Source organism: Colobus angolensis, unplaced genomic scaffold (assembly GCF_000951035.1).
Source record: "Colobus angolensis palliatus isolate OR3802 unplaced genomic scaffold, Cang.pa_1.0 Scaffold139, whole genome shotgun sequence".
NCBI lineage: Eukaryota > Metazoa > Chordata > Mammalia > Primates > Cercopithecidae > Colobus > Colobus angolensis.
In genome coordinates, this window is record NW_012114477.1 from 1957463 (window position 1) to 1975658 (window position 18196).

At 48.1% G+C, this 18196-nt stretch overlaps 1 protein-coding gene across 2 annotated transcripts in view; it reads left to right on the top strand.

The window, feature by feature from the left end:
* The window catches only part of MN1 (meningioma (disrupted in balanced translocation) 1), a 57403-nt gene that overhangs the window by 4346 nt on the left and 34861 nt on the right, over positions 1-18196 (top strand). The gene's annotated exons all lie outside the window — the stretch shown is intronic.

An 18196-nucleotide genomic window follows, 5' to 3' on the forward strand; every position in this document is an offset into this window, starting at 1 on the left:
GTTCCTAATGAATAGCTATTTTGTCTCAAGTTCTTAACTATCAGCGTTTCATTGAAAAACTGGAGACCTGTGGGGGTTGAGGAGGCAGGGAACCTTTTCAGGGTGCACCTCCTTGACATTTGGTGGGGTTGGGGAGGGGGAATGCTGGGGTGGGGTCGGCTTGGCAGAGACCAGACCACTCAGTCAGGACATCATTTGTGTATGGAGATATGGATATATATTCTTAAGACACAAAGGATCCGTGTTTGTCAATACCTCGCTTGGCTTTGGTGACAGATGTCCTGTCCCAGCTTTCGTTTGCATTCTAAACACCCCCTTCCCACCAGGCCTGGAGGCCTTTAAGGTGGGAGGGGTGGGGTTAGTAAATGGGCTGCCATTCCAGTTAAAGTAATAACAGTTCTCTAACCTAAGGATGACTGGGTTGCCGTAGATATTTATTTATCTGAATAGAGCTTTAAAATGTATATATATATAAGGTGTGTGTGTATATATAGGTATGTGTGTCTATATATGTATCTATATATATCTAATGGCTTCTTAAAATCAGGTAACATCATTTTTTTCTTTCTACCTCTTTCTTTTAAACTATAGTTGAATTTCCTTGGTTTCCCTAGACAGAGTATCACCATAGAACCAGTGGCTGACATTTTAACCTTGTTTTTAAAAATGTGTCCCCCCTCAATGCGATTCTTGCCCTCTTTTACAGTTCTTTCCTCCTCTGCCTTCGTTTCTCTCATCCTCCCCATATCCTGCCATGTCTTGACCCTGGATTTAAGGTGAGGGTAGGTTTTAGGAGAACGGCATGGGGGCTGGGGGAGGTAAGAGGAGAGGAGGCGGGAGTGGGCTGGGAGTTGGGTGGTTCAAAACTTGGGGCTTTCAAGGCGCCCATCCCGCATAGCTTTCCCGCTTAGGTTTTCTAATTCATGAATGCGGCCTCTCTGCTTTTTCTCTTTGTTCCGCGGTTACTGCCCAGCCCAGGACGCCCGGGACGCACTCTCTCATTTGAAGCCGGGTGTTTAGCATGCACAGCAGACGCTGCTGCCAGCATCAGCATTCTCCAGGCTTCTCCCAGGCAAGGCCATAAATTGGTTAGTTTGGGACCCTCAGCTTCTTCTCCCTTTTTTTCCCCCTTTTTAAAATTGAGTTGGACACAGCATCCTGCTTGCTCCCCCCACCCCTTTATTTTCTTGTACACAACATCTCGATCTGGCCCGATCGATCGATAGCTGGTTAGCACAAATCTCAGCCCCTGTCACTTCTACCTGGCCTGCCCTGGCTGCCCCTCCCCCTTCCCCTTCTCATCCTCCACCCATCCCTAGTAATTAAGAACATATTGGCCAAAATGAGGTGAGAAAAGTTAAAAAAAAAAAGGAACAAAACCCTGATTTAAAGAATCAATTTAAAGAAAAACAGTAGCACTTCATCTTTAAGTCTTTTAAAGGGCCTTCATAGACTGGGTGGACAGGTATAGGGTCATTTTAATGAGATTTTTAGAAAATGTCTCTCCCCATCCGCTTTCCAATCCTTCCTTTAGAGATGAAGATGCAGGCTGTGAATGAAGAAATGTCACCAAAGAAATGTTTTGTTTGTGTCATCATCACAGTCAGATGAATGAAAATATTTTTTGGAAACAGATGCTAGTCACTTAAGGGTTGATTTCCCCTGTAAGCTAAAGGAAGCCCTCCCCTGCACGCGGGACGACAGGGACTTCCATCAGGGACCAGCAGGGCTGGCTGCCTTATAAGCACCAACAGGGACACCCACTTGACCTCCTTTGTTTTCTACTCTGTGGTATGGGAAGGACAGTTTCCTCGATAAAGCAGCGAATTGAGGTCACTGGAAGCTTCTGTAGCCTTGGGGTTGCTAGTTAAGGCTTTATAAGGTATCTGCATCTGAATCCTGCTCCCTCACTGGTAGTAAATAAGGATGATTAAACTTTTCATTATGATAGCACCCTGTAGTTCCATCTGCACATGTTGTATAAATAGGTACACAGAGCTTTCTACAGGCCCCTGAGTCCCCTGGCTGAAAATCAGAGTGAAGTGTGCCACTTCGAAATAGAGACAGGAAAAAAAAAACATAGCAAAATGTTCTGCTTTTCCTTTAAAAACATGCTCATGGTCCCATTAGCCTTGAGCAGTGGTGTCCAATGGTTTCGAATAGACCTTCTCTAGGTACCAGCCCAGCATTTTTTTTTCTACCCCCCTTGCAGGCAAAGCCCATTTTTGTAATGATATTTTATTTTGTCACGCCGTAAAACATGCCAGTACTAATGTGATTAAATATTAACACCGTTTCTGAAATTCTTCGCTCCAATGACAGAATACTAGTCGGTATTTAACAAAACGATCCGTGCTCGGATTGGAGGGAACGAATAAGTCTTCAGAACTGCACAAGGCGTGCAGCCACTGGGACGTGCCCAGATTGTCTTATGGGCTTGAGATGTCCTTTGGAGGGGAGGGAACTTGACTGGCAAGTTGTCGTTCTCTCAAAGTCTAGGCCAACATCACATGGGATGATGATTTTTTAAACCAGGAAATCTAGCTAGTCTCTCCAAATCATGCTTCTCTTGACTTCTTAATCAACCCACCCAACAACTTTTATATAATGCAACTTCACCTCTGATCATGAGGCTCTATTTGTACAAAGTTGTGGTGGGGGAAGGGTGAGATTGTGAAAAGGAAAAAAAAAAAAATACAACAAACCCAGCCTGAGTTTGGGCCTTTTCAAACATCGATTAAATTGGTGAGAATTACATGAATTTAAAAAGAGTTTGCAAAATCATCCACCTATCTTTGTAATAGGTGTGTGGCTATGGAAGAATTTCAACACAGAGAAGGAAAGATAATGATAGATTACAGATAACGCATATGAAGTTGGAAAAAGTACGTGTTCTCCCCTCCTGCCCCTTACAATTTTCAAAAGTTGAATTAACTGTATTCTGTAATACATTTATCCTTGCCAAACCTCCTTTCCCCTGGTAGCTCTATCTTGAAATTCAGGGCAGTCTTGAAGTACTCTTTCACATACACTGAAATGGGAGCAGTCTCAGTACACACTCTGCAAGCAATCCTGCTCTTTTTGGAAGTATGATATTTTTACAGTGATGCCAGAGAAATTTTTGGAATTTCATGCTTCTCTCAGTGTTGCAGTCAGAGCACAGTAACAGCACTGAGCAATCCTAGGCAGACATGATTTGAACATGGAATTTCTTTAGACATGGGGCAGACTTGGGGTGGGGGGGCAGGTAGTTCCTAGCCTCAGAGCAAAGCACTGTTTTCCTGAGAGAATTTTTAAGGCTCATTCGAACTTGTCTGGGGAAGGCAAAGAGCTTTGCAATCCTGTTTCCCTGTGAAATTACCCAGCACGAGTTGCATGCCTTCATGTGACTTTTGCGCCTCCGGAAGATGTAACCCAAAACTTCGCAGGTGTTAATAAGGGATAATGTAAACAGATAGGGCCCCCTTTGTGCAGCTGACGTTTGGGCCTGCCTGCTCCCTGGATATCCCAGGACATCAAACTACTGTTCTTTGATGCTTGTTTAATATTTCATGGCTGTAATAAACCTGTCTACTTTGCCCGCCTCCCGACATAAAACCCCAACCTAACACACATCTACAATCATACATTTCTACTAAATATTAATAAAGGACAAAGATGTTTTAAGGGACTGAAGGCTGGCAGTGTTGAACTTGTCATGGTTTTCTACCACTGGGTTTTTCTGGCTGTTTTGATTTTAAATAGCCATTGCTTTCTAATATGCAAAATATATTTATATATTCATATATATATATGCAATTTTTGCAGATTGAAGGGCATTCCTCAAGTAGTATAGCTTTCTTTAATATGTATTCACTTAGATTCTTATGAGGCCCCTTCAGACTGGAAATAAGGAACTGTTGAAATGTTCTTCTAGTTTATTGAGGTTTCTAGGAAAGGAGTGAGAGTTAGTTAATCTAATTTCTCTTTCTAGCAATGAAATTCTATGATTCCTGATATGATTTTGTTTGCCTGACAGAGGTATTTAAATTTCCACAAAGAATCTTAATAGGTTTTGGAAATGTGGCTACTCTTGCCAAGAAGTTACTTGATACCTTGTGCTGATATAAAATATACATTTTTAATAAATAGTCCGGCAGGACCAGGTGAAATCAGAGGAGGAAAATTCTTCCTACTGTGGAAGGGCCAACTTGAGTGGGTCACCGGGATTTCACGGGATCTCCTAAACTCACTCTATGCTGGAAAATGTAGCAGAATCACTTGTGACCCGTTTCTCTCCACTTGAATGACAATAACGTCGGATTGTGTTCTTTGCCCAGGGAGTGATCAGCTTTGCCGAAAGCATTTAGGAGAGATAAATACTCTTGGTAAGGAATACCGTATTTACCTCTGTTTGGTTATTTTTAGAGATTAAAAGGCTGTAGCTTTATATAATAGGATCAAATGTCTGGGGAGTGTGTGGGAGCAAGCAGGCCTCCCAAGCACACCGCAACATAAAAACACCAAATCCTCTCATGCTGGAGGGGTCCTCTGTTTGTCGGAGGGGGTGGGGGTTTACCGTCTGTCCTTTTCTCACTGCCCACTGCTTGTTCCACCCAGTTCTTTGGTCTGGAGAGGCCGGGATCGCCCAACCTCATCATTTTGACTCAAGTCAGGATTTTGACTTGCCGACGATGTGTTTGTTTTAGGATGGTGTCTATATTTAGGCGCGTCTTGGGTGGACAGATTTGAGTGTGGGATTTGATCGCTCTTGGTGGAGATGTTGATGTATACATGAGTGCGTGATTGAGAAGAGGGACATTTGGAGGAAATTTTTCAAGCCTCCTCGCCTTCTCACACACACTGGAGCCAAATGAAGTGGTCTGGGGACCAGCTCGAAAGAGCACAGCTGAGGTGGGTGGAAGCTCTGGGTCTGTATCTCAGGGGAGCAAAGCAGGGCCCCATGCAGTTCAGCATGGGAAGAAGCCCCCCTCTCTCCCCCTCGTCCCATCCCAGCATCCGCATATATACATATGCATGGCCGAGTGTATTTCCATCCAATCTGGAGTCACTCCTCCAGTTTACCCTTAATCTGCTTTCTGAAGGCGAGCAGGGAAAAGAGCTCACCCTTCAGTCTCAATGGCCTTAGCTGACAGGTTCTGATTCTGTAAAGGACTGAATGAGCGTGAGTCCTAAAAATAGAGGGAGGATTTTGAAGATCCTAATTACGAAATCTCAGCCTCCCGGGCCTCCTGGGCTGTGGGTGACTTTGATCTGGAGTATTTCAGTAGCAGACACACGTCGCCCCTCGCTGGGTTTCGTGCGTGAGTGTGCGTGGAGGTGTCTCTCTGGCTGAGTTCAGCTAACACCAGTTTCCTGCCAGGAGAGGAATCTTTGAATCAGTGCCCCCTCCCCTTCTTTACTCCCCCCGGCATCTACCCCCACCAGTTGTGGGAAGCGAACGCTGCTTCTCATTTATGGAAATTCCTAGCCTTATTGTAATCTTTTTGTACCAACGACGTGGCGGAGACGACGCTGGGCTTTCAAATTAGTCATGGTCCTGCCTGCAGGGACCCTCTGTGTCCTGATGCAGAACAGCTCAGCCACAGTCCCCAGCTCAGAGCCACCCAAGGCCCTGAGAAACTGTGAACAGGACCCAAAGGGAGAGATGGTTCTGGGATCCTGGCACATTGTGCCCGATGGGCCACCCCACACGAAGGTGGCCCTGGTTATTTCCTGCCATCTTCCAATGACAGGACAGCACACAGCCTCACCTGGGTGATCAGCTGCTTTGCAGAGCATGGGTGAGATGATACCCTGCAAGTGTGCGCTTCAGGGGGCAAAACCTCCAAACTTATTTTGTGACCAGGATCGAGATGCAGAGTTAAGTTTCCTTTACTTGCGCGGGGAGGGACTTTTGAAAGGCATCATGTTCTCAGGATGTAATTATTATAGGATGCTGAGACCTGCTCTGTGTGCCGGCCTGCATTTTAATCAGCAGCCTCCGAGGTTTGAGCAGCCAGTGAAGTGTCTCCTCCCAACACGGTGTTTGCCCCTGGCACGGAGGGGAGAAACGGCCAAGGGTTTCTCCCAGTCTTGAAATCCAAGGGGTTGAAGCTGGGTTCCTGATAGCTTCCAGTTTGGACCTGACAAGACCATATTGGACTGGCACCCTGGGTACCTCCTGAGTCAGGACTTGTCATAGCCACAGCATCCCAAATTGTCATTCTCTCTCGGCTGAGAAAGCTGGTGTGATTTCATAATCACCACTTCCTTGTGAGGCCGGAGCAGAGAGAACTTTATAGTGATTGCATGCGTATCTTTTCACAATTTATGCATCATCGTAGGGATCCAAATGCCCTTTAAACATAAGGCAGTTGAATCTAGCAGTTTGGAGGTCTTAGAGCATTCGTAATAACATGCTGACTCTCTGTGAATGTCCCAGAAGGAGCATCTTCCATGGAATGGACTTGTCCAAAAAGGGAGAAAAAATTCCCCAATAAACATTCCCATATAAACTCACATTGTTGAGGGAAATCGTGTTTCCGTGTTCTCATCTTGAAAGCTCCGAGTCCAGCGAATTCACCTTGCCCTACTTCCCCTGGCGTTTATAGGATCAACTATGTGACCAGAAGCTTCCATCTTATTCCCATTTTTGATCTCTCTGTGCAAAATCTTGGACTCCCCCAAAATGTTTGCTTCTAGGATTCTGCTCCTTCCGTCTATCTCTGGTTTCTTGGGCTGCAGTCTGACTTACCTGTGCCGGTATTTGGTTTGGGAGATGCAAGGTGTGTTGGGAAGTAGTTTAGGGAAACAGGGAGACCCTTTGGCGAGGGCATATTTGGGACCCATTGCTATGGAAGATCTTTGGAAAGTTGGGGACTTCAAGGATACCCACAAGAGAACCAGGTCTTATTTTTATCCTGCGTGTCTCAAAAACAATCTCCATAGTTACTCAGAAGTATATGGCCATGGTCATGTCTTTGGAGGAAATGTGGACTAACTTTGGTGCTGAGGCAAGAGACTCTTGCAGCTTTGTTTTCCTGCTCGCTCTTCGAGCAGCCTGACTCATGAGAACTAAGTGGCCCGTCGATGCATTCAACTGTGAGGATTGAAAAGTAGTTTTTTTCTTCTCAGTGCTGAGAAGAATTTAAAGAGTTTTGGGCATGATGGTTTTGTTTGATCTCAACACTTGGGACAAAAATTTCCCTGGAGTGACATCGTCTGGCGGGGGGGGGGCGGTCTTTCTGATGCCACTCGTTTTGCATGGTATGACTGGGAGAAATCTCTCTGCGTCAAAGTTGAGGGCCCCAGTGTGCCTGGTCTGGTTTTCTTGGTTGTATTTGGGAACTCCTGGAACGTGAGATGACAGTTAATAAGTGAACCCCTCCACGCATGCGCATGTGTGTACACACGCGAGTGCCCGCGCGCGCGCGCACACACACACATACAGCTTCTTGCTCATCCAGTCATTCAGGGCAGGGTGAGGTGTCAAAAAGAAAAAAAAAGATATGACCCTTTTCAGTTACTGTGAAGCAGTGGTTTCAGACGCCCTTGGATCTTGGAACACAAGCATTGTTGAGTGATTGGCAGCGACCACCAGGAGTAAAATACTTCTGAGGGACCATCTTATGATCAGAGAAGAGGTGGGGAAGTCGGCAGAAAACCTAGCCTGCTTTGAAATTCCCAAAGCTCAGTCTTCCAGAGAAAGCAGGGGTTGGTTGAGAATTTGCTGAGAAGTTAGTGGGTTCTTCCTGGTCCTTGTGTGCTATTTGAAAGCGTCCTTTTAAATTTTAGGGCCCCGATCCTAATGTGGACACTCTAGGTCCTCATTTCCGAATAAATCAGAAGGCAGAGAGAGAAGCACCTCCAATGAGGAGGTGTAGATGGAAATTGGGGTGTAGTGTATTTTCTCAGGATAGGGGCATGGCAGAGGGGCAGATGGGGCAGGGAGAAATGCACCGACATGAGTTGAAGTGTTGTTTACTGACTCGTGGGGTTTGCGAGTGGAAAATAATTTATAAATGTGGAAGTCATTTATAACAACATCACCTGGGCTAGGCTGAGGGTGTATGAATTACTTGGCAGTTGGTGTCGGCCATCACAAAGGACAGAAGGTTCTTGCCCAAGCTTTCCCTCTGGGGCCCGGGGCTCCCACATCGCTGCACATGTATGGGGGAAATAGATCCAGAGGACCAGCCTGAGACTGGATGAGCGCATTGTGGGTCTGTTAGCAGCAGTCAGTACCTGTTTCTGTTGAGTTAGTGGCTGAGGCAGGCTCAAAGGGGATGAAGACCCAGATGGGCCCTGGGTAGGTCAAGACCCAGACGTGCCTGTGGCCAATGCCTGCAGAGGAGCTGGTCCCTTGAGGCCCAGATCTTTCCATAAAAGAGGGATGATGGTGGTGGGAAAAGGGAGTGACCTTTCCCCTGGTGATCCTGTAAGGTGGCCACTAAGACTTCCCTCCTAGCAAGACCCTTCAGGGATGATCTTGGCTTTCACAGACCTTGTAGGCAGGTCCCAATGCCTTGAAATGCAAGCGTGCCCCGTGATGCCCTCCCACACAATATATATATTTGTCATTTTTCTGAATGGTAGGGAAAAAGGGGACCAAAGTAAGTGACAAATCCAGCAAGAGGAAGATTTCCCTGACTTGAGATAAGCCAAGTGTGAAAAGGAGCTGGAGAAATTAAGAGTCTCCTCTTTTCACCCTTCCAGGAGACCCCAGGTCCAGCCTTCAGAAGCCCTTAATGCTTTTGCAGCGAGAACTAATTGGCTAAAAACAAATTGGCCATTTTCATCCCCTGCAATGTAACTTTTGGCCGTTGTTTAGTATTTGAAGGAAGGGAGGCTGCGGATCAAAATTTGGCTTTTTAGAACAGGAGCAATTTCACGATCCTTATGCCATGACTATTTCTCTAAATTGTCTGGGCAGAAAGCTTTGAATGCCTTTTGCCAGGCTTTGCTTGCTTGCGTGCACACACGCACGTGCACGCGCACACATACCACATAGGCCTGAGAAGTCTTAATAAGAAATGAAAAAATAATTTTTCCCCCAAGAAGAAGCTCATACAAAGTTTTGGCCTCGTTCAGTTTGAAGTAGACGCGTATTGATCTCCGTGCGGTCAATTTTTGCCGAATTTGTAATCCTGTTAGGCCTCCGGGAAAGGCATGATTAATTTACTTGTACATTTCACTATTTTGGGTCAGTTTAGTTAATAAGCATTTATTTTGTGCTCAACGCCTGTGAAGCATTTTACTGGGATTAGGGGTGTGTGTGTGTGTGTGTGCACGCATGCGCACACGCATTAATAGGGCCCCATTGCCTGGCGTAGAATAATGGTCACCAGTAGGCTAGGTTCCCATCACCTCCCCAGGACAGGAAGAGGAGGCGAGTGGCGCCTTTTACCATCACTCGTCCAGGAGGAGGGAGAAAAAGCCCGGTCCTTGAGCAAACACAGCCTCCCAGAGCCTTGGAGACGGCCAAGTAACACGGGCTTCCTTCTGGTGCCTTGGTTCTCGGACCTTGAGAGTTTCCGAGCATTAATTCTTAATTGCCTGGGAGTTGAACACTCGTGTGTGCCAGGTCTCTGCACATGAGTGGACAATTGGGAATATTCAACCTCTTCACAGCACCTTTTATGCTGCGTCCTTGACACATGGTAGTGGTGGTGGTAGGAGGATGTGTGTGTGTGTTTAACTTTTAAGAAATGCATCGTTTGACTTCCAAAGAAGGAAGAAAAAGTATGCATAAATCTCGAAAGCTGAGAAAAGGAAAAACAAAGCAAAACAGCCCTCAGCTTTGGCCTTTCCTAACACTGAGTCTCTGAAGGGGAGCATGTGTCATTTTGATGGTGCGAGCACTTCATCCCCGCTTCTTTGGGGGCCCCCCTCTTCCTCTCTGGGCTCCCCACAGTCTTCCTGTCTCTCTGCCTTCAGATGATGGGCTAAAATTCCACTCAAAAAACAACCATCAAAATGCCAGGGTTTGGCCAGAACAGTTTTTGAGAAATGGTGTCCTCGGCATCCCCCACCATTTGCTTAATTCCAAACTCATCTCGACGGTTCCCACCAAGGCCTTGCCTTTGCAGAGTGAGGGCCAGACGGAGTCTTTTCGGCGCTGAGCCAGTCTGCAATGAACTGAAGGCGCTGAGGAAACAGGCATTTGGAGAGATGAGGATACAATTTCTTTTTTTATGTGGGCCCGTTAAAGTCTAATGGACATTGGTGTCTGGCCTTAAATTTGGAGAGGGTCTTTATCTAACCCTTAAAACCAGAGTCGTTTCCGGTAATTACGACACCCCAGGCAAGACCACTAAATCTTCCAGAGGCTTGTCTGGATGGCCGTGGTGGGCCTGGGAGGGGCCATGGGGGGCACACCTGTTACCTGTACCAGCTATAATTATGACATTTCTAGACTCCTGGTTTTAAAGGAATAATTTATGGACTAGGTAACGCCGGAAGAGAGCAGCCAGAGGCGTTCTGGCTCATGGCAGCGAAATTGCAAGAACCCCCACGCTCGGTGCCCATCACGGCCCCTGCATTTCCTTAATGAACTAATTTAGTTCCCCAACATTTGGTATTAAGTAAGTAGTTATTTTGGGAACCTAAGAGAGAAAGAGCTGGAAGACTTTAAAAAAAACTTTTTGGAAAAAAGAAAAAGTATTCATTTTGAAGTTTGAGACGTCTTGGCGTCCAGGCATAAGATGTGGGGGAGGACTCCTTTGGTGCGACGTGGCCGGACGTGGCGAAGCGGCCAGCCCCATCCCTGCCTGTGTTTTTGCTTCTCAACAGAGGGGGTTTTTCCGTTGTCAGGAACGGCAGAGGCCACAACACCCAGACTCCGAGCAGTTTGTTTGGAAGTATTGTTTAGATTATTCTCGCTTTTCAAATTGAGAGAAACTTGGTTTAATGGGAAAATAGCAGTATTACTATCTTGGTGTGTTTGCTTTAGTGTTTAAAAATAGTTTGTTTTCATATCCCAAATTTCATCCTTTCCTTGTTTGCTTGTTTGATGGAAACCCGTGTGCGTGCGTGTGTGTGTGTGTGTGCGTGTGTGTGTGACGGATGCCAGCACACACATCTATATAGATGCAGGCGGTCAAATAGTTGCAATCGTCCAACCAAAAAACGATTGCAATTTTACATCTGGCTAAAGGGACTCAGACCATTTGTTTTTAACTTAAACCATCTTGTCCTTTCTTCCTGCATCAGCACACTACTCCCCAACTCCCCCCTACCCACAACCCAGAAATATTTATTTCTTCCTTAAAAAAAGGAATGCCGGCCTGTTTGCTAAGGTCCCTGTTGGAATAGATTTTCAGAGGTTAGTATTAAATGTGTTTGAGGGCGATTTCAGCCCTCAGCCTGGTTGTCCCAGTACTAATGGTAGCAGGGCCTATTACAGAGAGGCAAAGAATATTGTAAATGGCTTATGCAGAAAAACCATTTAGATAAAAATGCAATTTTCCCCTCTGCATAGAGTGCTAAGAATTAATAGCACATTCTTTCTAAATGGGTATTTTTATATTATATTTTCCCCCTAATGAAATTCTTTTCCCAAACAAGAGCATGTTTCATTTTAAACTTTAGAGTAAAATTGATCTGTTTTTAAGCCTGCAAAAACTGGTGTCCTAGTTCTCAGCAGGCCCCTACCTTCCCTCCTCTGCGTCCGAGATTTTTGACATTAGATTGTGCAGCGGACGGTAATGGCGGTTGTGTTTTTTGACAGTCCATCCACATTAAGGCTGAAATAGAGAGAAAGGCTGGGTTTGCCCACATTTTGGGTGGATTTGGGGGTGTTTGGTGGTTTCAACAAACAGAGAAACTGGTCCTGAAATCTGAGCTGTGTGCGCTCAGTCCTAGCCTGGCCTGGGAGGGGCTCAGTTCCCTGCTCCCGGGGAATGCCAGTGATCCCCTAGGTGCATCCCCTGCTCCTGGCTTCTGTATGACTGCCGGGTAGATCCAGGGGCCCCAGTCCTGCTCCCTTTATGTGACTTCTGCGAAAGGGGCTGCTTCCAGCTCCCGAGTACCCTCTGAGGGGCAGTTCTCGGGGGCCAGCTCTCTGCCAAGGCCTCTGTGGCCATTTTGGGAGGAATGGAAATTCAGAACTTCTTAGAAGGCTGACTTCAGGCAGACCAGCAGGAGCCTGCGGCGGCATCATCGTGGAAAGTCTTTGAGAGCTTGTTGCACTGGCCGCCACGGGCCAGTGTCTGCTGACCCAGTTTTCCCTGCCTGGGTGTGTGTACATGGAGATATTCGCTTAGGCGTCCAGACTTGACAGTGGTAGATCCTGTGACATTGTAGTAACTGAATACCTAAAACACGTGCTTGTGGTTTTTCATTATCAATATGGCACTAACATGAAACTTTAGGTACAATTCTAGAATGGGAAATACCTTCTCCTGTTTTTTGTACCCCTTCCCTACAACATTTTCCAGTTGAGATAATGAACACCCAGAGAGGGCAGGCAACTTGGCCAAGGTCACACAGCACAGGCGCAGAGCCAGGACAGGACTATAGTTGACCCTTGGCCTTGGCCTTCCCTTCCTGCCTCTCAGCGCCCTCACCTGAGAGCTAGGATTTGATTTTATCTGGGTAAGCCTTGTGCAGGCCAGAGCTGGGTCTTCTTAAACTGGAGGCTTCCAAGCCTTTTTAAAAAGCACCACGACAGGGTCACGGTGTCTCACGCCTGTAATCCCAGCACTTTGGGAAGCTGAGGCGAGTGGATCATCTGAAGTCAGGAGTTCGAGACCAGCTTGGCCAACATGGTGGAACCCCCGTCTCTACTAAAAATACAAAAATGAGTGGGGTGTGGTAGGTGTCTGTAATCCTAGCTGCTCAGGAGGCTGAGGCAGGAGAATTGCTTAAACACGGGAGGTGGAGGTTGCAGTGAGCCAAGATTGCACCACTGCAGTCCAGCCTGGGTGACAGAGCAAGACTCAGTCTCAAGAAAAAAAAAAAAAAAAAAAAGGCACCACAACGTACATCCCATGGTTGGTGACAACAGCCCTTGTTCCCTTCCTCTTGTGGAGGTGGACATCGTGCAGGAGAGAATTCTTGACCTTGGGGAAGCTACAGTGGCATCATAGCCTGTCAGATGGTTGCTGTGGGCTTTAGTCCTGGCGTTTTGATTCTTCTGAGCTGGGCGACCTCGGACAAGCCACTTCACTGCTCCCAGCTTTCTTTCCTCATAGATAAAATTGAAAAAAGGAAAAAAAATAGTGTGCACCTCACAGAAATATTGTGAGGACCAAATAAGATGTTTTGGCTAGCACTATAATTATGTGACTAAGGGCACAGGCTTTGAAGCCAGACTACCTGGGTTCAAACCCCAGCAATTCCAGTTCCTAACTGTGTGTCCTTGGGCAGGTTACTTAATCTTTCTGTTCCTTCATTTCCTCATCAGTGAAAGAGAATAATAATAGTTCCTGCCTCATGGAACTAGGAGGATTCAGCAAGTTAATAAATATATGAGTTGATACTCAGAAGCCTGCTTAACACAGAGAAAGTACTATGCCAGCACCAGGTTTTACTGAGCACTGACTATATACCAGGTGGTTCATATGTAGGGCATCAGTGAATCTAGGAAGTGCATGGTGGCATTGTCGCTATTGTTTGTCCCATCTTGGGGATGAGGAAACGAAAGGCACAGATTGGCTAGCAAGTGGTGCAGGCTGGAGGGGAAACAGTGCCAGGCTGTACTTCAGGCACTTAGCCCCGGGCCTGGCACTGGGGACTTGCTCAGTAAATGTCATCATGTCATAGGGTAGGGCCGGGCTGGAACCCACTGCCCCTGCATCAGCAATTTCAGGCCTTACTATTGGGCTGGTGTGGGGCCGGGGAAGGGAGGGGAGGATTATATATGCAGACCTTCTCCTTGTTCAGGGCAGTCAGACCCTGTGGTCTGGTCACAGCCTGCCACCATCAGGCACAGGTTCCTAGCAGCGGAATGGTAGTGCCAAGGTATTTTTTGCCACCCAACAGCTCTCTCTGTGCCCCTAAGGAACAGTTCCCTGATATGCATGAGTAATGGTAGGCCTTCTTGTGGAGGGAATCCATGAGGTGAGCTGGTCCCCGGCTCCTGATTATTTTTGCCAGGAGCCCGAGTCAACCATAAACAGTCTGGGAGCCAGCAATAGAAAAATTAAACCCCTGCATCTGGCACCTCAGGTGGGGCCTCAGAAACTTGTCAGGCTTGGGCTGAACAGAGATAGCAAGAGCAAGAGAGAGGGAGAGAAAGAGAGCTTGAGAGTGAATGAGCATCCCTGCCCCCAGAGACAGCGGGAGGGTTTAGGAGGCAGACATGCACCTGGGTTCAAATCCTGGATCTGCCACTTGTGTGCTGTGTGACTCTGGGGAGGTGATTCACCTCTCTGAGCCTCAGTTTCCTCACCTGTTACATAGGTATAATTCTTGGGACCCTCTCAGAGGGTTGTTGTGGGGCCTGAGCATCTGGACAGGTTGGTGAGAGCATGGGCTCTGGAGTCAGCCGGAAGGTAGCTATTCTCTGTTCCCACGTAGGACTCTTGGCCATATCCGGTTCCTCTCTGGGCCTCAGTGTCGCTGGCTACAAACTGGGAAGAGTAACACCCTTCCTGCAGGGTAGTGGGAATGCTCTTCACCCAAGGGCAACGTTGCCCCCCAGGGCATACTTGGCAACGTCTAGAGACATCTTTGGTTGTCATGGTTGCAGGGAGGAAGAATGCTATGGGTCCCTGATGGGTGGAGGCCACGGATGCTGCTCAATATCCTACAATGCACAGGACAGGCCTCACTACTCTCCTTTCTAGCCCCAAATGTCAATAGCGCCAAGACTGAGAAACTCTGAACTACAGTGAGTGATTGAGGTTATGTTCAAAATAATACTCAGGGCTGGGCATGGTAGCTCATGCTTGTAATCCCAGCATTTTGGGAGGCCAAGGCTCATGGATCACTTGAGCCTAGGAGTTCGAGACCAACCTGGGCCACAGAGTGAGACCCCATCTCTACAAAAAATACAAAAAATTAGCTGGGCATGGTGGTACACACCTGTAGTCCTAGCTACCTGGGAGGCTGAGGTGGGAGGATCATCTGAGCCTGGGAGGTTGAGGCTACCGTGAGCCGTGATCACGCCACTGCACTCCTGCCTGGGTGACAAAGTGAGACCTTGTCTCAAAGAAAAAAAATAATACTCAAACTTGCTAGACAGTATAGTCTATTTTTGAGAGTGTTGGCATATTTATTCATTCAACAAACACTCCCAAGCACTTAACCACATGGAGATGCTGTTCTAGGTGGTGGGATGCAGTGGGGAGCAAGACAGACAATGCCCTGCCCTCATGGAGTTTACATTCTAGGAGGGGCGCCAGAATGACAGACGACAGAGAAGAACACAGAGAATCAGAAGAGGGGATGTGTGTGAGAGTTCCTAGTCTGGGCCACCAGGAAGGTCTCTGTGAGGCAGTGACAGTGAAGCAGAACCCCCTGAGTGATGAGGAGGAGCCAGCCACTAGTGTTCTGGTGACTCTACTTTTAAACATCTGGCTCTCTGGGGTAGGGGAGAGAAAAATAAATGCTCTGATGTGCAGCATCTGCTGATACCCATGGTGTAAATACTCCCCAATTTCAAGCCACCAAAGTGATGTCAGCCGTCAGCTGGATTGCAGAATTCCTGAATATTTAACAATGGGCTCCGGCACCCTGGAGCCAGCTGTGTCAAGCTCTGCAGGAAGTGGGTTGGGCAAGGGGACAGTGAGGGCAGGTCCTGAGGCAGGACAGAGCGGGCCTATTTTAGGAACAATGCGTTGCTGGTGAGAGGGGAGAGACAGTTCAGGCAGGCAGGGGCCCAACTGCTCAGGGCTTGTAGGCACGGTCAGATCAGCAGTTTAGATTCCACTCTAAAGCGTGGCCGGGAGCCAGGGGAGGGTGTGGAGCACAGACAGGCTGAGATCTGACAGCTCGTAGTAGATGTGCAACTAACGGTGCTTCATCTGAGCCTAAGGTATCTGAGAGAATGTCTGTTTCCCTTCTCTGTGTTCTGGCCCTTCTGAGACAGCAGAAACTTTTCTTCTGCTTTGGAACCCCCGGGCCATAGGTTAGGGCAAGTTAGGCTGTCCCCTAGGACAGGGTGCTGGGGTCCTAAGGTAAAGGTTCAGCTTGCCACAGGTGGGAGGGCATGGGGCATGTCAGTGGCTCCCTGAGCTGGGCAGGCCACAATTTATGTCCTGGTCCAGGGAGACTCTGTTTCCTCCTTTCCCCAGGCATTGTTCTCCAGGCTTTCATAGGTCACTCTGACAGGAAGGCACAGGCCCAGCTGGGGCCAGCCCGAGGAGGCGTGGAGGCCTGGGCCCCTGGGTGACCCAGGCCTGGTGTTCACTTTCTGGAAGCTTTTCTTTTGCATTCCTCCCCAACTCCCTGAGTGGCAAAGGAATCCTAACAGGCTACAGTTATTAAACTCCCATCATGCCAAGCCCTATTTTACAGATGAGAAAACTGAGTCCAGAGAGGCCAGGTGACCTGCCCAGGGGTGCAGTGTGGATTCATATCCAGGCCTTTCTGAGCTTGTGCTCAGAACCACTTATGGGCACAGAGATGAGGAGCTGTACTTCCTACTAACAGATGCTAGAGATAAAAACCAACTCTGGGCCTTGCCTCCTCACGGCTGTCACCAGGTCATGCCATTGGCTGTTTAGGTCTTCCCCATTTGTTCCCCACAGGTGACGGGACAGTGGTTAGAACCCCTAGCCTGGGGGCTGGGAGGTGACGTGATGTGATGGGGGCAAGGCTGTGCTGCCTGGCTGATCCTCAGTCTGCTGTCTATCCAGTGGCTCAATTCTGGCATCTCCTAGGACCCCAGTGAGGAGGAAGCGCCTGCCGGTGTAGCTGGTACCTGCTGAGTGCCAGGGAGCACAGGAGCATTGTTGCAGGAGTGCATCCTATCCTGGTCCTAGGCCTGGGGGGTGAGGGCCCCATCCAGAGATAGCATTCATCATGGTCACCCCGGTACCTGCTGCCTTTGGCCCCTGAGGTGTAGGAGGGCTGATGGGGATTTCCTGCAGAGGGCCCAGGCTGGGGCTGGTTCAGGGTCAGGCATCTTCAGCCTTGTCTCTGAAGGGGTGGGCAGGGACGGAAGGGAGCCCTCTGTATGGGAATTCCTTGTTCCAGCCCCACCCACCTCCTTTCTTCCTTCCCCACCCTCAAGAACACTGGTCTTAGTCAGCTTCGCTTCTCCTTTCGTAGGTTGCATTTGCCTGGGCCACTGTGGTCTGGGCCTCAGCTACTGTCCCACCCAAGTGAGGCTTGTTACAGACGTCAGGGCCCACCTGACTGTGGTGGGCTACACGAGGATGCTCACATTTCCTCCATTAGTCACCTGACGGCTAGGCATTGGAGTCAGATTTTATGTCCCAGACCTGGGGGAGGAAGACAGTGCAGGAAGCCAGGCCTGTGGCCTTCCACTGGACTGATCTCCTCACTGCCCCAGGCCTCAGTTTCCTCATCTGCCTTTTGGGTTAAGCGGGGTCGTGGTGAGGATTAAGACAGATAATGAAAAGCACTCCGCCCAGCGTCTGGCACATCGCAGACGTCACTAAGCCTTGGCATAAATACAGATGCTTCTCCTCCTGCACAGGAGGCATCGGGAACCTGTGAGGGGAGGGGATGACACGTTGCGTGAAGTGGAGAGGAGTGGGCGTCCGCCTGTAGGATGGCTCATTCTCCAGTGGGCAGTGAGAGATTTGCCTGCAGAATTTAGGAGGGTGGTCTTGGGTGCCGTTCAGGAAAGAGAAAGTGGCCGCGGCAGCTGGCAGAAATTCCCTCAACGGCTAGATGTGTTACAACGCCAACCAGTGAGAAAATGAATCTGAGACCGAAATTGTGCATTTTCTGGAACTCCTTAGAGTTTTAAATACCCTGGCCCCATATACCCACTTCTTAGATTCCCTGTTTGTGTAGGGCTTGAAAAATCAGTCCCTCGTTAGTGTTGGGAAACTTGCCTCAAAATCACGGCAACAATGCTAATAATATTTAAGAGCACATTAATCACACCTTCTACTCTGCATATATATGGTGACGAGTTCTCCACGGGCAGTTACCAGACAAACCATGTGTAGCTCTTAAAAGTTGCCTGGTGGGTAGGAATCCCTGGTAGCTGTTCCCACTGCTTTGTCATCAGCCTGGGTCACTGACTCAGGATAAAAAAGATGTACCCTGTAGGATTTTTCTTTTCTTTCTTTTT